Source organism: Dromiciops gliroides, chromosome 6, assembly GCF_019393635.1.
Source record: "Dromiciops gliroides isolate mDroGli1 chromosome 6, mDroGli1.pri, whole genome shotgun sequence".
NCBI lineage: Eukaryota > Metazoa > Chordata > Mammalia > Microbiotheria > Microbiotheriidae > Dromiciops > Dromiciops gliroides.
Window position 1 is genome coordinate 65460884 of NC_057866.1, and position 6870 is coordinate 65467753.

Genomic DNA, 6870 nt, shown 5'->3' on the forward strand with positions numbered 1-6870 from the left:
AAAAAATTATCTGGCAAAATGGGGTCATGATTGGAAAAAGTTTAAGAAGCCCTGGTCTATAGCATTGTTATGCAGTAAGAAGAAATGAATAAGAGAAGGTAGAAGCAGCAGGACATAATGGAAAAGAGAATTGGATTTGGAATGAGGGAACCTGGACTTGACTGCCTGCATTACCTTGACCAAGTGATCAGACCTGTCTCAGTCTAAATTTAATAATTTGTACAATAAGGACATAGATTACATCACTGAAAAGTTCTCTTTCAGCTCTAAATCTATGATCCTATGATAACAACAGAGAAGCATTGGAAGTTATATGAGATGATTATAAGTAAAGCAAGCAGAATAGAAGCATGAAATACACATTGACTACAACAATGCAAATGGCAAAACCCCCCCACAAAACAATCAGAAGTAAATGCTGTGTAATTAAAATGGCCAAGCTTAGCTTAAAGAAGAGATCCAATAAATGAGAAGTTATCCTTCCTCTCTTATTTGTGGAAGTGGGAGATAATAGGTATGAGACATTAGATTTAATGTCAAACTTTTCAATATACTGATGACCATTTTTTTCTTACCTGAATAATTTTATTTATTTAATTAATTTTTGGCTTTAATTGTTGACTCTCAGGGCTTGGATATAATACTGAATGGCAAATATTTTTAATATATTTAAAAAAACTCAAAAGATGTCAAAATTTTATTTGGAAAAAAGGAAAAAGTCTATAATTTAGGCCATGACTCCTCTCTATCCATGGTCCCTTCAGTGTTACATATAATCTGACACACCAGTTTGCTGAAATTGCTATCATCAGAATATTAAACAATGTCCCCTAAATCATAAAAAACATGTATTTTAGTTATCATCTGTCTTGATCTCTTTGCAACAAATTTTGCTGTTTATCACCCATATCTTACTGTACTTGATATTTACTTTCCTTGTCTTTAGACATCACATTCTTTCGATTTCCTCCCTATCTTTCTCTATATTCTTTACTGACTAATGTAGATGTTGTCCAAAGCTTTGATATTAGCTCCCTTTAAAAAAAAATCTATATTTACTCTTTACAAAGTCACTAAATCCCAAGGTATCACCTTCCACTCCTATGTTGATAGCCCCTGAAATTTATGTTTCTAATAATAACTTCTGAGTTTTAATCATTCTTCTTCAGTAGCTTCTTTACATGATATCTCCACCTCTTTATTATAACTCAAAATCTACATGTATTAAGCTAAGTAACACTTTGCCTATCTAATTGATCTGTCACTAAAGAAAGAAGCACTCAGATATTCCGTCCAGGTAAATAAAGGCAACTATTCATGCACAATGGTCACTTTGGGTAAAAAGAAAAAAAAATAAGAATGTAAGCTAATTGGAGAATGGGGTTATAAATGGGGTTTGCCTAAGAAGTATCAAGCTAAAAATCCACTTTTGCCTACATAGTTTTTAATTCAAATAATTTAAAAGTATAACTATGTTTTGCAAGACTGAATCTTCAAATTCTTAGAGCCTAAAACTCAGATCTACTATCTCATTCTATTGTGCCTCTCTTGGGCATTCACATAACCAGAGAATCACTGAATGGGACTGTGTAGTAAAACCCATAGCAGAAGAGCAATCTTCTCCAGAGGATTGATACTTATTATTTGTATAAATTCTCTTTGAAACCCCTCATTGACACTGCCCACGATAGTAGTCTACTCCACTTCAGGCTAATTCTAATTGTTAAATCCTTTTCTCACACCAAGCTGAAATCTTCCCCTCTACAATTTCTTTTCAGCTTTCTTAGTTCTCTGGGACCAAGCAGAGCAAATCTAATCTCTTCTCCCTAAGAACTTCCTTTAAAATACTTGAAGAGTTACAATAAGCACTCTTCCTCTCTCCATTCCTTCCATTACATCTGCCAAGAGAAATCTTCACTAGGCTCAATACCCCCAGAGGCTTCAGCTAGTCCTCACAAAAGCAAATATTTAAAAGCTTTTCATCATCCTGGTCATTCTTCTCTGAACAATTTCCAGTTTATCCATGTCTATTCTAAAATGTGTGTCTGATAAGTGAATATGTTAATTTAGATATGCTTTGACTGTGGCCTAAGTAATATTCTCCTCAAGTCAAACTAAGACAACATTACCTCTTTAGGCTGCCAAAATGCCATGATTTATTGTTGATTCATATTGAGTTTGCAGTCCACCTAAAACAAATAATAAACTAGAACCATTTTCACACAAATTTCTGAGTAGTCACAGTCACAGACATACTTTTTTTTTTTTTTTTTTTTTTTTTTTTAGTGAGGCAATTGGGGTTAAGTGACTTGCCCAGGGTCAAACAGCTAGTAAGTGTTATGTGTCTGGGGCTGGATTTGAACTCAGGTACTCCTGACTCCAGAGCTGGTGCTCTATCCACTGTGCCACCTAGCTGCCCCCACAGACATACTTCTGAGGCCAAATACAAATTAATTTTTTTCTTATTAGATTTGACCCATCATTCTACCCTTTTGAGATCCTTTTGTCTTCTATATGCCATGTCCTTCTTAGCTTAATGTCCCTTATAGACTCGATTTGTATACCATTTATGCCTTTATCCAAGTCAATGATAAACATACTAATTGATATAGGACCAATAAAGGATTCCTGGAGCACTACAAAAGAAGCTCCCCTTTCACATTAAATTAAATTAACTCACTAATGATACCCGGAGTCCAGTCATTCTTTGTTTTTCTCCATCTAACATTAATATGAGATTTTAAATTGTTGTGTTTTTATGCTATATGCCTGTTTTTTTTTGTTTTTCTTTTGCACTGGACATCACCTGCTCTCCTTCCTTCGCTGCTCAAAGAAAAAACAAAAGTTGTTTTCCCCCCGAACCTCATGATACACTTAGCCACATTTCCCCCAAACTCAGCACAATATAATGTTCTTATGCAGGTCCCATGCTGTTTGTCTCACTCAAAGACTGAAGGGGACAATTTTGTGTCTTTCCTTTTATTTCTTCCCATTTCTTTTCTTTTTCTGTTTCTTTTTCCTTTTTTTTCTTCCTTGAATCTATTTTCCTTCTTAGCTTTTTCAGTGATACTGACAGACTTGACATAATATTATTTGAAATGATCAAGAGTTATTCTGAATCATTTTTTAATTGATCCTTTTTTGATTTAATTGATTTTGTACTGTAACTGCTTTTGCCCTGTAGTTGCATAACTCATGAGTCTCTGTTTCTAAATATAGCTTAGAATTCAGCTAGCCTACAATGGGTTATGTTTACAAATCTAGTTCTCCTGCTAATAACTTATCCATTCTTGCCTCAAGAAATTTAGCTGACCTTAGGGGATGCCTGTGAATACCAGATTGTTGGGCCTCATATATTTACACTACCAAGTTATCATTCAAGGACGACTGGTTAGCTGTACAAAAGTCTGCACTAAAACATTGAACACTTCTTTATCACAGGAAAGAAATGGGGGGGGGGGGGTCATTGCTAGCCCTTTTTAACAAACTTCCAACTAATTATATTGTTCTCCATGCCTCAGTTATGTCACATCTCCTATCTTGTCTGTTCTTTGTTTTGTATTCCCCAAAACCTATAAAAGAAAACTGTCCCTCTTATTCAGGGTCTCAGCTTACTGGGGAAGCTGGGATCCCATTTATTGATAGAGTCACACTTTACCAATAAATTGATTGTGCTCAGAATTTTGTGCCTTGATTTATCTTATTTTTAATAGCTACATAGTACAATTCATGGCTTCAAAAACAACATTTTCTGGTCCTTTTAATACATACCACCTTTATATTCATTACATTTCTTTTAAAAAGCAAAATAGATTCATACTACTGGGGGGGGCAAAGCATTGTGCATGTTTTCTACTTAATGTTGAGCCTTTATGTGATAAGCCCAATACCCAGGGTGAGCCTGACAGATGAAATGTAAGTTTCCTTTATAAGCTCATCATTGTTCCTATTTTTAGTAAATAGGATTTAAGCACCTGCTTCACTCCTTCATAATTTCCACATCTGTGAAAAGCTCTTTTGGTGCTTTGTCATTAGGTAAGAGGCCCTAGTGAGAATCTCCGACGCTGTCATTTGTCATTGTTACACCTGGTATGGAATTTTCAACTTACTGTTTCTGAGCTAAAACTCACCTAGAATGCTGCTTTGGGCTCAATGAGTTTTTGTATGCCTTGAATGAGAAACACATTGTTGAGTTAGTGCAATTCACAGTGAAGACATGCACCACAAACTTAGTAATAAAGCCTGGAGCTGTCCTTCTTGAGCCTTAAATGAAGACATATCCCTCTTCTCAAGGCAGACTGACTAGGGCTCTTAGCTACCTCTCCAGTGGGTGAAGTGTAGTGGTAAATCTTCAGTCATCCTCACTATTTCAAAATTGAAACAGAAAAATGCATTCACTATGGTTCTGACTGATAATACTATTGCTCATGGATTTCTCCTGCTTGAAAATAAAAGATCTCTCAGAGCATAATTGATTTTGTCTTCATTTCCTTAGCTTCTGAAGGGGCTGGTTTGTATACCTTGAATGCTTGCCTCTGGGCTACAAGGCATAGATGCATTCATGATGACATTTTAACCAGATATTTTTTTACATCTCTAATTTTATAAATATTTTATTAGGCTAGATTCTTTTGGAAAAAATGTGACTTTAGACAGGCAAACTTTTACGATGTAAAAAGATAGTGGGTGTGGCAGATGTGTCAGAATTAGCCCCTGAGAAGGTGATTTTAAGAAAGTCTTTTTGATAAATAACTTGATTTCTTTTTCCATAACATGTAGAAAACAATTTAATTTTGTCTTTGACTAAACTAGTTATGCCTCTCATCACAATTTTGTGAAAATCTGTAGTCACATTTAGTTATAACATAAATTGGTATGGCATTTAATGAGTGTTTTTTTTTTAATCTTGAAAATTGTGTACTGATTAGAAAATGGATGGGAGATGTAGAATATTCTTCTATGCCGTTAGTCTGGAAGATATACATGTTAAGGGAATTGGCAATATTTTGAAAACTAATGTCACTCAAGAGACCCAAGATTAGAGACAGGGCTTAAAGGATGCTCAGAGGGAAATCTTCTAGAAGTTTTAAAGGTCATAAGATGGTTCTACAAAGAGGGCATAGAATCCAAAATGATGAAGACACTGGATGCATTGTCCATTAATTCCCCTCTATGTAACAACATAGTTTTTGCTTCACATGAAAATAAGAATAGTGGGGAAACCCCCTCTACCTTCTGTAATCAGGCTAACAGAGATGAAAGAAAGAAAAGTAAAACTGTTTGTTTTTTCCTTGAGTGCAATGACCAAAAGTTATCCCTAAATTTCAATTTAAGTTACACTACTCATATTGAAACAATCATATTCATATATATATAATATATATGTATATATACATATATATGAGTATGTATATGTAAATAGATGTGTATATGTATGTGTATGCATATATGTACACAAACATATTTATATATATGAATGGCATATATGAAATAATATAATATATAATAAACAAGTATGTATTATATATTTTTCTACTTTTCCAAACAACTTTATCTTAAATAGAAATATTCTTTTCAATCATAAGAAATTTTATTTATTAATAAAGTATGTAATACAACATGCTTAGCACTGCGGGATGCAAAGAATTAATTCAATTTAGTAAGTATTTATCAAGTTTCTACTATGTAGCAGGTACTTTTCAATACTGGGAATACATTTTTTTTCAACAAAGTGCAATTAAAATGTTTTCCTTGTCATCTAAGGAATTTAGAGTTTAGTAGGGAGTATAACACCTGTTCAACTGACTCTGAATATCAAATGGTGATATCCTTTGTATCCTAGAAGATATCAAGAAAGACCTTGTATTAAAAGAATTAAAATATACATTGAGCTAAGACTTAATTGCAATGTCAATGGGGATGCAAAATTTTGTGTAGCAGCATATCACGATCAGTCCTGTTCATCAGGAAGTTCATATGGTAGTTGCATACTGGATGGACTATAGAGGAGAAAAAACAAATCATAATGGCAAGCTATTCATGAAGTTCTAACCTTAAGGGGGAAAGATGATATGTTTAATTTTAGACATAATGAACTTAAGATGCTAGTAATAAATATACCAGGGAGAGCTTTCTTGTAAACAATAGAAAACAGGACTACAGTTAGAGAAAAACACCTTGATTTGGGATAATATTTTAATGGTGATATTTATAACCATGAAAATAGATAAGATCACTAAGAGAGGGGAGAGAGATGAGTAAAGGGAAAGGCTAAGTACAAAACCTAATGAAATACAACATGAGAGGAGAGAAAGAAAACTGGGGAAAGAGAGAAATAGAGGAATGAATTACAAACGTAGGAGAATCAGAAGAATGTTGGGTTGTGGGAAAAGAGGGAGAACAGTTTTTCAAAATGAATGAATAGTCAACAGTGTTAAAAGTCAGAAAGGGGTTGGTATATAAGATCTCAGAAAAGCTCATGAGAGGCCATGGATATCTTTTGATAAAATGTTTTAGGCATAGTAATAGAAATAAAGGTTAGATTATAAAACATTAAAGAGTGATACAAGGGAGGAAAGAGGAAAAAAAGATTGTAATGTTCCTGAAATTGTAGTGACAGTAAGAAGAAAATGGCATGAAACATTGAAGTAAAATTTATTTTATTTGTCTAGTTAGCTAATTAAGGAGAGGGAACATAGTGAGAAAGGAGGCATTAAAAATCAAAGGGAAAAAATGTCCATTGCTGGAGCAAGATCATAAGGAGAGATAGGAAGGGATTGACACAGTAAAGAGACAAGAGTCAAAAATATGCATAGGGAGGAATTGATATTCTTTTAGTCATTCATTCATTCATTCACTTACTTATCTATT